Raw genomic sequence first — 13,065 nt, forward strand, 5'->3', positions numbered from 1 at the left:
CCTCCAGAAAAAGGGTTGTTCGTTGTTATCTCCTTTTATAGTGTCCTTGCATGTAACGTTGGCACTCCTTTTCCTTGGAAGAGTATTTGGAGGACTAAGGTTCCCTTGAGGACAGCCTTTTTTGCCTAGTCGTTGGTCCTAGGAAGATCCTTACTATGGACAATCTTAGGAAGCAACATTTCAATGTGATTGATAGGTGTTGTATGTGCAAAAGGAATGGGGAGTCCGTGGACCATCATCTCCTCCATTGTAAGGTCGCTTGCGCCTTAAGAAATGCCTTTTCCAGTCATCTTGGGCTGTCTTGGGTGATGCCTAGTGGTGTAGCTAACTTGTTTGCTTGTTGTTGTACTGGTGGTAGAACTCGAAGTGATGCTGTGTGGAATAATGGTGCCTTCTTGCCTCTTGTGATGTCTTTGAAGGAAAAGAAATGACAGAAATTTTGAGAACCGCGAGATGTTGTTGGCGGAGCTTGAGTCCTTTTTATTTTTTACTCTATATACTTGGACAGCTGCCGTTTGTAGCTCCCTAGGAGCTTAGTTTTCATAATTTTCTTGTTCTTTAATCTATTCCTAGTTAGGTGTTTCTTTTGTATACTTTCTGTGTATCTGAGTAGTGCTTTTCGGTTTTAAAATAAAATAAAATAAAAAATTCATGCCTAAGATGTTTTCTCCTTGAGTAGCTTCGGAGTTAATCTTCCTCAGAAGCAACATATATGTGGTAATTGTATTATATATGCTCATGGCTAAGATGGGTCAATGGGACGGATAAACTGGGGTTCATTCCTTAATATTGTAATTATTTTGTTTGTTTTGTGTGTTGTTTTTTTTTTTTGGGAAGGGTGAGGTCATGAGCTAGGTATCAACGATTTTATAGCATGTAAGTTAAACGAGCTCCATCTCAAATGTCATTTCCTCTTTTTATTGGAATGGGATGAAGGGTGAGGTCATGGGTTCATGAATTACTGGATGTATGTGTATAACTTACCAATAAAAAAAAAAAGGAAAAAAGATTTTTAATCTTTTTCTTCACCAAAGATATGATTTTCATTGAAATGAACGTGTGAGTGCATTCTTCTATAATTTTCCCTTCACGCACTCAAAAATCCCAAAAAAGGAACACTGTTCAGTTATGATTTGGGTTTGGGTGGTAATCCATTGATCTGGAATGGTTTTGCTGCCATATTTTGCATATGCAGTTTACTTATTAAATTGTTCAATTAGTGAATATGTTCTCTTCTTCCCACAATTCCAGCTTCAAGATACTGAGACAACTTCAGGAGAATCAGAGGTTAAATTTCAGGTGTCCAGGGATACTTTAGGTGCCATGCTGAGATCAATGGCTTATATACGCGAGCAGCTTTCAAATCCTGTAAGCATTCTTTACCGAATCACCTAGGAATCTTTCTTTAATTGCATTATATTCCCTATAATACGACTGTTGGAATTTTATCTTGCAAAATATATCTTCACTAAACATCATTTACCAATAAACCTGATATATGATTAGTCTTTCATTGTGCAAAATGAAGCTTAATTAGGAAACCCAAGATAAATATCTTAGGGTAAGCTATTCACATGGGATAAAACCACACATTACTTATTCTTTCTGTGTTTGGATTAGTCTTACCCCTTCCCCTCACTCGATTAACATTTCTCTTGGATTGTGAAACTTTTTTGATATTGTACAAATGTGCATTATGCTAAACAATCATGTAATACAGAAGTTAACATTTTGAAACTTATCTTCTTTACTCCTCAAGTTTTTGCCAGGAAAAGAGTGGGTGGCTGTGTGTGTGTGGCTTGGATACCTGCAAATAATATAGAAAGAGACAAAAGTAAGAGGAGGATGAAGATGGTGGAAAGAGAAGGATGAGGGGGAGAAAAGAAGGTTTTTGTGAGGAGCCACAGCAAGAAGTCTGAAGAAGTGATTTGATGTTAAAATTTTTACACAGAAATAGAGAAAAAAATAGAAAGAGAAGGACGAGGGGGAGAAAGAAGGTCTGATGAGGAACACAGCAAATAAGGCAGAGGAAGCAGTTGATTCTTCTTTCTTTCTTTCATCTTTGTTAATATGGAAATGATATCCCATTGATACTATACCCTACCCGGTGTGGGAGTATCCATTACATGCGGAGTATACTTTTTTCCATTGACTTTCAATTACTAAACCTGTCTTTTATTACTGTGACTATAAAATTCTTACTGGATAGATTTCTAGTATAATAATAATAATTATTGTCTTCATTCATTTGCTCTCTCCTCTCTCCATCTTCATCATTTATCTTTCATCCTATCTAGCCACTTTGGTCGTTAAATCATGAACTAACGTCACTGTCTCTCCCCGTTTAGCTTCTCTGGACCATAAAAAGGTTGCTTTTCAACTTCTTGATCTCGCAATCTGCCATAGCCTATATATAGCTTATAGTAAATTGGCAGTTTATTTAATAAGTGAGGCTTTCTCAAAGCACTTGTCTTTCAAGCAGCATTCCCTTTATGAATGTAGTACATAGGGACTCCCAAGTGAAGTAAATAAAATGGGAGACATGACAAAGGCGGAGCCAAGATTTTGGTTCACAGGGGGCAAGTTTTCTTTTATTATTAAACCCCTTTTTTTTTTTTTTTTTCTCAATCCTTAGCCCTCTCATTGGAAAATTCTAAGAAGGAATTTTTTGTTTTAATGTGTTACTTATTCTTTTGGCTACAAGGAAATGAGTGTCTTCTATTAGACTAACTAAGGTTCTCGTTTTATAATTTTGTTGTAAGATCTAAAATTCGTTTCTTTCTCTCTCTTTTTTTTTTTTTTTTTTTGCTGAAATCGATTCTGTTGTTTTTATGTTTGTATGCTCTTGCATTGTGAAGGATCTTTTGCTTGAATTTGAATAAATAATTGGCAGTAGCTGGACTGAAGCATTTGAAGTGTATGGTGGTGTCACATTAAAGTATATGGTGAAAATTTGATTTTGTTGTTTTAATCATGAGACTTGTTTGGCAGGCCGAGACCCACTCAGAGCCTCAATCCAAAAAGCAAAGGAAGTAAAGCATGGTAATTTGTGGACTTCAAATTTCACGCCCAGATCCCCATGAATGGAAAAAGTAGGGTCTCTTTTCCGTTGGGATGTTTTCATTTTCTAATTATATGTTGGATAGCCTCTCTTTTCCCCTTCTCTGTAAGCTTGTCCAACATACTTGTACATGTAATGTATCAAACCTGTGAATTCAAGGCATCAAAGAGTCTTTGTTAGGTCTGATATGCTCCTTATTGTATCTTTCCCCATTGATAGATGACACCATCTACTTAATATGCTTGTTCTAGATTGTCTCCCCGTTCTTTTTGATAGGTTCATTTTTCTTCCACAAGAATTGGTCAGTAAACTTTCAATTTGGACTGATTTAACTACTCAGAATTCTCGATACAAACAGGCTGCCGTTTAGTTTCTAGCTGCCCCTTCGTTTACCAGATTGTGGATTTCTTGCATGTCAATCAAAGGAACATACTTGGTTGGATTAACAATTGGGGAAAATATCAAAGAATTACCTTGTGCTTTTGCTGAATTTGATTTAACAACCTCATGTAATTCTACTTTTGCAGTCAAATGCTTTGCCAAATTGGTAATATAATGCATGTGATATTACAATTATAACCATAAGATAATTAATAATAATAATAATAATAAAAAAAAAAAAAAATCTTACACTATATTACCAAGCTAAAGTGGCTCTACCTAGCGAAGTTTGTGTTTGGGTAGAGGGTTGGCTATTGCAAGTAGGTGCTTTCTGACCTAAAAAAATTGATTTACAACCCCCACTCAGCTTAAAATTTATAATATTACCCCTCATTTTGTACTAAATGGATACTTTTCATTTCATTTGAAATGGAGATGATTCATTTCATTTGAAATGGAGAGGATTCTATTTCCTCAGCTCAAGAGTGGGAAAACCCCCCCTCCATACAAAAATGTCCCATGGAGCACAATGCCAATGCCAAAACATTTGGAAAGGGTCATATAACCAAATTAGTTAAGTTGGTTAGGTTAGTTTATATGATGACCTGGATTAGTTATATTTCTGTTAATTCATTTGTTGTATAAATAGAACAAATGAAAGCAAAGTATAATGCTGTTTTGTTTTTTCTTACAACTCTGCAACTTTGATAGGGGAGCAAAGTATTCTTAGTCAAGTTTTCTTTTCATGGTGTTTTCTTCCTCTGCAATTTCCATTGAAGATCTTCCAGTCCCTTCTACCTTCATCATGGTTATAGTCCTAGTTCTACATTGGTTTCTCAACCTTTCACTGGTGAGAATTACAATACTTGGAATTGTTCCGTGATTATGTCGTTAACAACCAAAAACAAAGTCGGCTTTAGTGATGGTACTCTTGAGCAAACCATCAAGTCCTTGAGATGTTTTACATCACACATGGATCAGGTGCTATAAAATGGTTTTGTCTTGGATTTTGAACTCAGTTTCAAAGGAAATACTTGCAAGTGTTATATATATTAATACTGCTGAAGAAATGTGGATCGATCTAAAATAGCGTTCTTTTCAATGAAATGGCCTAAGAATCTTTCAATTGCAAAAGGCCATTTCATCTCTATCACAGGACAATGTATCGGTGAGTAACTACTTCACTTGTCTTGAAGGATTGTGGGATGAACTGAGCAATTATCGTCCTCTATCTACATGTTCTCGTGGCGCTTTGAAAAAACCTTTTTTTTTTTTTTTTTTTTTTTCCTATTCAAAAAGGCGGAAAGTGGCAACCAATGTAATTTTCCTCCTTGGGCATGACCATCAGGGTTCTCACCCGCTGTGAAATGTTCGGTTTGAGCCATAGCTACCTGGGAAGGCGAGTCCGTCACCATAGCCCCAAGAGAGTGCAAGTTGGTAAAACCCTTTCTTAGTAACATCTGGTTCACAGGCTACTATTGCAAGCGGGGTCGAACCCGTTACCACTAGGAAGAAAAGAGGGGGGGAATTCAACCTTATCCCATGCTGTTTTACCAACTCAACTATCACCTTGGTAATCAAGAAAAAAACATTTCTTGATTACCACCAACATGAGTTATTTTATTTTTATTTTTTTCATTTCCTTACGGGATTGAATGAGTCTTTTTCTCACATTAGAGGACATATTGTCCTTCTTGATCTTCTACCATCAATTAACAAAGTGTGTTTTATTTTGTTCTTCAAGAAGAATGCCAGAGAGAAAATTCATCATCAATTGGATCTTTAACTCATGATATTGATGCATTAATGACAAAGTATGTTTTAGCACCTCAAAATTGACATGCTTAGCGGAATGCCTCTCGTAAAAGATCATCCCACCTACAGTCATTGTGGTGTTATTGGTCATACTATTGAAAAATGCTACAAATTACATGGGTATCCACCTGGTTATAAGTTCAATAAAAGAAAATCCAATTCTTATTTTGCTAATTAAGCATCTGAGCAAGAAGTTCCTGGGTTACAAGTTCAATAAAAGAAAATTCAATTCTCATTTCGCTAATTAAGATTTAAGAATATAAACGTAAAGTTGCTCAATTGCCTATTACTCATGAGCAATGACAACAATTATCAGCTTTGCTCAAGCATCAACCATTTGATGCACTTCCTTCCACTCATCAAGTGGGTAATATTCTTACTTCTGAATATCACCTTTTTTTCAAATATGTTAGGTGACTATCTTTCTTCTCCTATCTTCTTTTTTAGACATTAAACATTTTGTTTTTTCATCTTCCACTTTGTTTCATGCTGCTTCCAGTAATAGTCAAAATGATAATCCTTGGATTATTGATACTAGAGATATTGATCATATGATCAGTTCTCTTTCATATTTAACCTTTATTACTGTTGTAGTTTCCACTTGTGTAAAACTATCATATGACTAATTTGCTTTAGTTACCCATATTGATACACTAAAATTTTCAGATACTCTTATTCCAGTTGAAGTTCTTTGTGTTCCATCATTTTCTTTTAATCTAATTTATGCCAATAAACTTATCAAAACTACGGTTTTTGCTTTATACTGTTAGATTTCACTAAATAAATCTGTCTTACTCCATAGCATGTACACAATAATGAAAAGAATGTAAACGTACCTTCTTTGTTTGAAGATGAGTCTGCCATCTTCCTCCTTTTGTCCTGTTGTGTTGTGTGTGTAGAGCGCACTAGTCTCTCAACCCTAATTCCTCTGATGACCTAATGAAGTATAATGGGCTAACTTCATTATATATGTAGAGTGAGAGTACATGGCTTCCTCACGTGCTTATAGAATTGGTCCAGCCCATTATAGACTCAAATATTAAAATGACTATGCAGTCCACTCAAAAGTAAAATAAAACCCAACATATACAACATTTGTTCAATTGGAATACAATTAGAATGGGTAGAGAACAAGGTGGCCTGTTTCATTTACAATACAAATCTCAATCACATTCTTATGCTCAAGTTTCAATTCAAGTCTCTTCCATAAATGTTGTTTATGTTGATATTTGACATTTAGACTAGGCCATATATCACATTCTTGAATAAAATTGTTGCATGGACTAATTAATTCCTCTAATTTCTTTTGAATCAAACAAATGTTGTACAGTTTGTCCCTTAGCTAAGCAACGTCGATTGCATTTTTCAATCAGCAACTCCGTTTCTTGGCATCCTTTTGAGTTGAGGTATTGTGATATTTGAGAACCATTATATGTTGAATCTACTAATGTTCTTGTTTCTTTCTTACCATTGTAGATTACTATAGTTGATTTACTTAAGTTTATCTCAAACTTGCTCCCATATTCAATCTTTCCTTCATTTGATCAAAACACAATAATAACTTATGTTGTGCAAAAAACACGTACACGCGATTACAATTACGGCTAAATAAGACGAGAATAATCACACATAAAATAACACCAAGATTTAAGTGGTTCCCTCAGTGTGAGTATGTCCACTGGCTCAGGCGATCATAACGAAATTCACTATGAAAGATGGAGTACAAAATATAGTAGAGAGAAAATCACTCAGATCCAAAATCCCAATACACCCAAATCTCACTATCACACAATAGAGATTATTCCCCAAAGAGAATACAAAAGACAGAAATACTAACTCTTCTTTTTTTACTGAGATACGATGGCGATTCGTCCCTATTTCTTTTTCTCTTCCACTATAGCACCCTTTCTTTTTCTCTCTTATTTTGACTCCTCCAAAATCAAAAAGAAAACAGTCAACTTCTTTTGATCACACACATAGCAGCCCACCTTTCTCCCTTTTAGAGACTAACATTTGTGCAGCTCTATCTTGTGATACGGTGTTACAGCCCTCAAACACAGCAGCCCACAAAATTATACTTGTGCAGCTCTGTTTTGCTTCTCTTGTGCACACACAAAAAGAACCAAAAAGCATATATATATATATATATATATATATATATATATATATAGCAAGCAAACTAGGTTACTTTTGAGAGAAAAGTCCAAGTCGGTGCATTCCTCTCCCACTCCACGTTGGAATATGAAACCAAAGCTTACAAGGACTAGTAAAAGCAATGGACCCCACACCAAACCTTGATGGGTTAAGGCACACACGTCAACACCTTAGAATTAATTTTTTTGTGATCCAACAATGGTGCTGAATTCAAATGGTTGATTTTTATTCTTAAAATGAACAATTGATCTCTAGAGTAGTGTTGAAACGCCTCAACAAAAGGCTATTGTTCAATGTAAACATCAACATTTATTGAATATGGCAAGAGCTTTGAGGTTTCAAGCTCATTTTTTTTCCTGTAGTGATTGTATAATTACTGTTGTACATGTCATAAATCGCATTCCAACCCCTCGGCTTTTCCAATAAATTTTCAAATGGAACACTATTTTCCATTACTCCAACCTATTCTCATCATCATGTCTTTGGATGTCTTTGCTATGCATCTACTCTTACCAGTAAGGGCGAAAATCTAGAACTGCTAACCGTTTTTTTTACATATATATATTTTTATTATATAATAATAATAATAATAATAATAATAATAAGAAGAATATTTATACTTATAACATGATTAATTGATGATTAAATTATATGATTATATAATAACAAATTACACATGTATGTTAATCCAATGTATGTTAGTATATTATAAATTATAATTATACATATATGCATATTGAATAATATAAATGTATAAGATCAATATTTAATCATGTGATTCAATGACAGTTCAAATGCTTAATCACATGATCAATTGGTTATTAAATCATATGGTTAAATAATAACAAATTATACATATATAACATGACATAAGTATACAAATTCATACTAATACAATAATTATTAATTAAGTATCTAGAGACTTAGTTCCAATATATGTTATAAATTATAATTTTACATAATAATAATAATGCTAACTCCCCCTTAGTCTTTTGATTCTAATATAAATATATTGTTTGTATGTTAGATAATATATATATATATATATTGCCTACACTTGTGCGAAGGCAATATAAAGCAGATCGAAAGTCTGTACTTGTATTAAGGTTGAAAGTCTGTACTTTAGGTTTTCAAGTAAACCTCTCTTCAAACTCTTCTTGTTTGTCCCATATTGGAAACAAACCAACTTATTACACTTTCACTCCTCTATATAAAGCAGCCCTTCACTGCCTGGCTAAGACCAACCTCACTAAGACCAAGGAAGCTTGGCTAAGCCCAAGCCTGGTGCGCCGTAGGTGCACAAGCCGGGTTTTAGTGCAATTTTTTTTTTCTTGGTGCGCCGTATGTATACAAGCTGGGTTTCAGTATAATTTTATTTATTTTTTATTAAAAGCGGAGGCGGTTATTTATCTGCTAACTGCTAACCAGACGAGTAATCGCCTAAGCTGTTAATCACCTAGCGGTTAGCGGAGATGGTTACTAAAATTTACTAACTGCTTAGACAGTTGTGGTTAGTGGTTTTAGTCACTAACCGCTAATTGCAACCATCTTTTCACCTTTACTTACCAATACAAAATTTAACTCACGTGCTAAGCCCTGTACTTTTATAGGATAGCCCTATAGAAGCATATGATACAAGTTGTTTGATGTTACTACAAAGTCTGTACTTGTATCTCGAAATGTAATTTTTCTTGAGGATGTTTTTCATATGAATCATCAAAGTTTAATATGTCTACTCTAGATGATTGATTTGTTCTTCCTAAATAAGTTTCTAATGATGTATCTTCATTTCTTATATTCCATTACATCCTACTAATCTTGAACATAGTGCCGGAGCCAGGGTTTTGGTTCAAGGGAGTCAACACAAATTTATTGATTAAAAAATTAAAAACACTAAAACATATAACTAACGCAATAAATAAATAATTCAACAAATTTAATTATTGTTTAAAACATATAAATGTAACTTACAATTTATTTTATCTTATAAAATTCTTTATTTAGTTTTCCTCGACAAGACTTCATACCTTGAAATCGTTGCATGATTACTTCATTGCTAATAGTTTTGAATATATAATTTTCAATGTACATAACTAGACAATCATTTATCCACTAATCTCTCATTCAGTTACGTAAACGATTTTTAACAATATTCATTGAAGAAAAAGCTATTTCAACAATTGAGGGGTGGCTTTGAACCACCCCTTTGTGCGTAGCCACCCCAATTTTTGTATTACCATAATCACCTCTGTTCCATCTACCGCCTTTATACGATTCTTGACATCCTCAGGCAAGTGCAGTGGTGGGTTAGGAAAGGGGGGCAAATCCAACTTCTATCTTCTTTGATATCATATCGGTGGTGGGTTCTTTGTTAATATATTTTTAGACTTCTTTTGGCTTATCTTGAAATCAATGTCCTCTACCCGCTCCCATAGCTTCTCTTCAAACCATTCTTTGGGCTTTGAGCTTGTACAACATAAGTCATGATCTTTTCAACGTCAAACCCTTATTTCTTGGGGCTGTCCACAAGTTTACTTTTCTATAGTTCTCATAAGTCTATGCATAAATACAAATAAACAATTTATTTTCCAAAAACAAACAAATAAAAAAATTATTAGAAAAAAAAAAATATTAACGCTTATGAATTATTGAGCGCCCATGTGCACTAGTGGGAGACCGGATGTCCTCGATGGTGGACATCGTAGTTCTTGAATGATTTGAATCTGGTCTATTATAGGTATTCTTCTCAACTCTGATCTCTTCCGGTTATGGGTCACTTGGTTAGTTGACATGGCTGACGATTAGCTTTTTTAGGGCTTTTGGCGATCAAAGTTTGTAAGAGAAGAAGAAGAAGAGAGGAAGATGATGTTTAAGAGCTTTCGATTTTATGTGAAATAGATCGAAGCGGGTTGGCTCATATTGAATCAACTTAATTTTCCCATTACCTCACTCAAATACTTTCCATTTTAAGAAACTTCTTTTATGACCAACGCTTTTAATATCTATAAAAGTTCTTGTCTGGTTTTTGCATTTTTTTAATAAAGCTTCACATCTTCATTGAGCTTGATTATATGCACTACTGTGAGCCCCAACATGACTATGTAACTTCTTTCTTCTTCCAATTTTATCCACCTCAATAACAACACAAGTCTTCCTACTTGATTTCAGTATCTAGTTTGAAGATATAACAATATAAGTAATATGCAACATTTTTTTTAAAATTTTTTTTCAACCAATCACCATATTCTTTGAACCATGTTGGATTAAAACGGCAAACAGTTTTTCCAAATTGTGCTTTTGAAAAATCAAGTTAAGTGGTTGACAAGGTCTTTCTCACAATGCCTTGAATTTGATCCCTCATCACTAGAATGATAATTTAAATTTTTTCTCTTAAGCAATGGATTCAATGATTTTGATAAATCGACTTTGAAATGAGCTCCATTAGAATTTTGACGGTAACTGGAAATAAAATCTATTTTGTTCATCAGGCTACCTTAGTAATGTTAATTTATATATTTCATATTATTAAAAAATATGTAACAAAAACTATATATATATATATATATATATATATATATATACACACACACACACAATTAATTAAAAGAGCAATTTAAATATTAAAGCTCATGAATGTAAAAGTTAAATTACATATCTCTTAGTTTCTAAAAAAATATAGCAATTAATTGGAATTGTTGAAAGCTTCAAATAGGATAAAATATTGTAAGGGAAATCATAAATTTCAACTTGTTTAATGGTGGCTTCAAAGATGCAATAGCAAATTAGTGTTTTAAATATGGACACATATTATTTTTATAAATTCTGTCCTTTTTTTTAATAGTAGGGACAAAATTGAAATAAATTTTATTAAAAACTCATGTGCATTTCACATGTTATTAAAAAAAAGGGACACATGTCACTTTTATAGACTAGATTGAAGGAAATTCCTCCAACCCAGTTTGGAGGAAAACTCAGTCCTTTCAGTATTGCTTCCAACGTTTTGCAACATCACAAAAAATAAAAAATAAAAAATATATATTAAATTAGAGAAATGACAGGATGACACACAAACAGGCAGAGGATTTACAAATACTAAATTACACGCAGCGTTTTTTTGAAATCTAAATAGGACGTCGGTAATACCCCAAAAAATAAAATTCATTTAAAAAAATATATAAATCCTTTGAAAAATACACATGGTTTCAAAATAAAGTTTCTATATATATATATCAAGGGAAGATTTGATCCTAGAAACCTTGAGGATCAATACTAGACTTTAGAGGCTCGTTCCTCATGCTGCATAAACTCGATTTCACACCCAAAAACCCTAAAAATCGACCCTTTGATCTATTTAATCATCTGTTAGCCTTTGGGGACCCATTTTGCTAGAAAACCTAGCGTCCTAGAGCGTGGGGAAGGTTGCTACCTTTCCACCTTAGGGACATTTATTTCTTCTGCAGTTTAGCAGGTACTAGATCGAGTTAGAGCTTAGAGTCTTTCACCGAGCTTGCGATGTGGAGCAAGAAAAATAGGCACTTTTATTGTGTCTAAGTAGTTAAGAACTCTAGGAATATATTAGGCAATAGTTAGTTGTTGTTATCTTTAATGGATTTTGTATTGTAGTTTTATTTAAGAGATATTTTTTAAGTATTAATTGAAGCTCAGATCATATTATTCCGCATGTCTTATACTCTCATAGATGTTTAGAGTAGTGTTTCCCAATTAACACTCCCTAATAGTTGACGTGGAAGTTCTACCTTAACTCCCAGGTTATTATTTTTATTAATTTATTATGGCGAGTTATAGTTAGATACCTTTGGACTTGTTTAGGAAAGTAAATAAGTCTGTGGGTCAGTCAGAAAGGACCATCCAGATCTTAAAAGACAGGATGAAAATGTGGGCTCGATTTCAAGGGGAGCTGAATTCAATATCTTCCATTGATCGAGTTCATCTACAACAATAGTTTTCAGGTGACTATTGGAATGGGATCTTACAAGGTATTGTATGGTCGCAAGTATCGCTTGCCCTTGTGTTGGAATGAGGTAGGTGAGACACAACTATTGGGGTCAAACTTAGTCTAAGACACAAAGAAGAAGGTTGCCCTCATCCGACTGAGAACAATGGCTGCCCATAGTAGGCAAAAAGGCTATGTGTATAAATGTGTATCACAGTTTATCCATTTTCCGTCGAATTTAACATACATTCTTAAAGAAAGAGGCTAAGTAAAGAAGAAAATTGTTAAATAGGGTCAATTGCAACATTTTAGTTTTTTTAAGGGGACAATGCAAATCACTTGCTAATTTAAAAAAAAATAATTATAGTTTTTCCTTATTTTTTTTTTTTAATTTGAGGAATGTTATACTTACTTCAATTTCTTTACACAATTTTTTCACACTTATATGTAGCTTTTAAAACCACTATTTAATCAAAATCCAATAAAGATCCATCTCATACCTAATGGTGATTTTAAAAGCCACCTGTGGGTGTAGAAAAATTGTGTAAAGAAGTGAGAATAAGTGTAACATTATTCTTATAATTTATCTAATCTAATTTCGAAGCAGGTCAATTGAAAACGGAGCTTTCAAAATTTATTCTTCCATTGGACCAATTACACATGTATTCTTCCATTTCGCTCTTACATTCCATAACAAGAA

At 33.6% G+C, this 13,065-nt stretch overlaps 1 long non-coding RNA gene across 1 annotated transcript; it reads left to right on the forward strand.

The window, feature by feature from the left end:
* Positions 1-841: 841 nt before the first annotated feature.
* On the forward strand, positions 842-3,304 carry LOC132164498 (uncharacterized). The gene is made up of 2 exons (XR_009438383.1): positions 842-1,368; positions 2,992-3,304. It is a non-coding gene; the product is annotated as an uncharacterized LOC132164498 (long non-coding RNA).
* The last annotated feature ends 9,761 nt before the right edge of the window (positions 3,305-13,065 follow it).

The sequence above is a fragment of the Corylus avellana genome, chromosome ca10 (assembly GCF_901000735.1).
Source record: "Corylus avellana chromosome ca10, CavTom2PMs-1.0".
Taxonomy (NCBI): domain Eukaryota; kingdom Viridiplantae; phylum Streptophyta; class Magnoliopsida; order Fagales; family Betulaceae; genus Corylus; species Corylus avellana.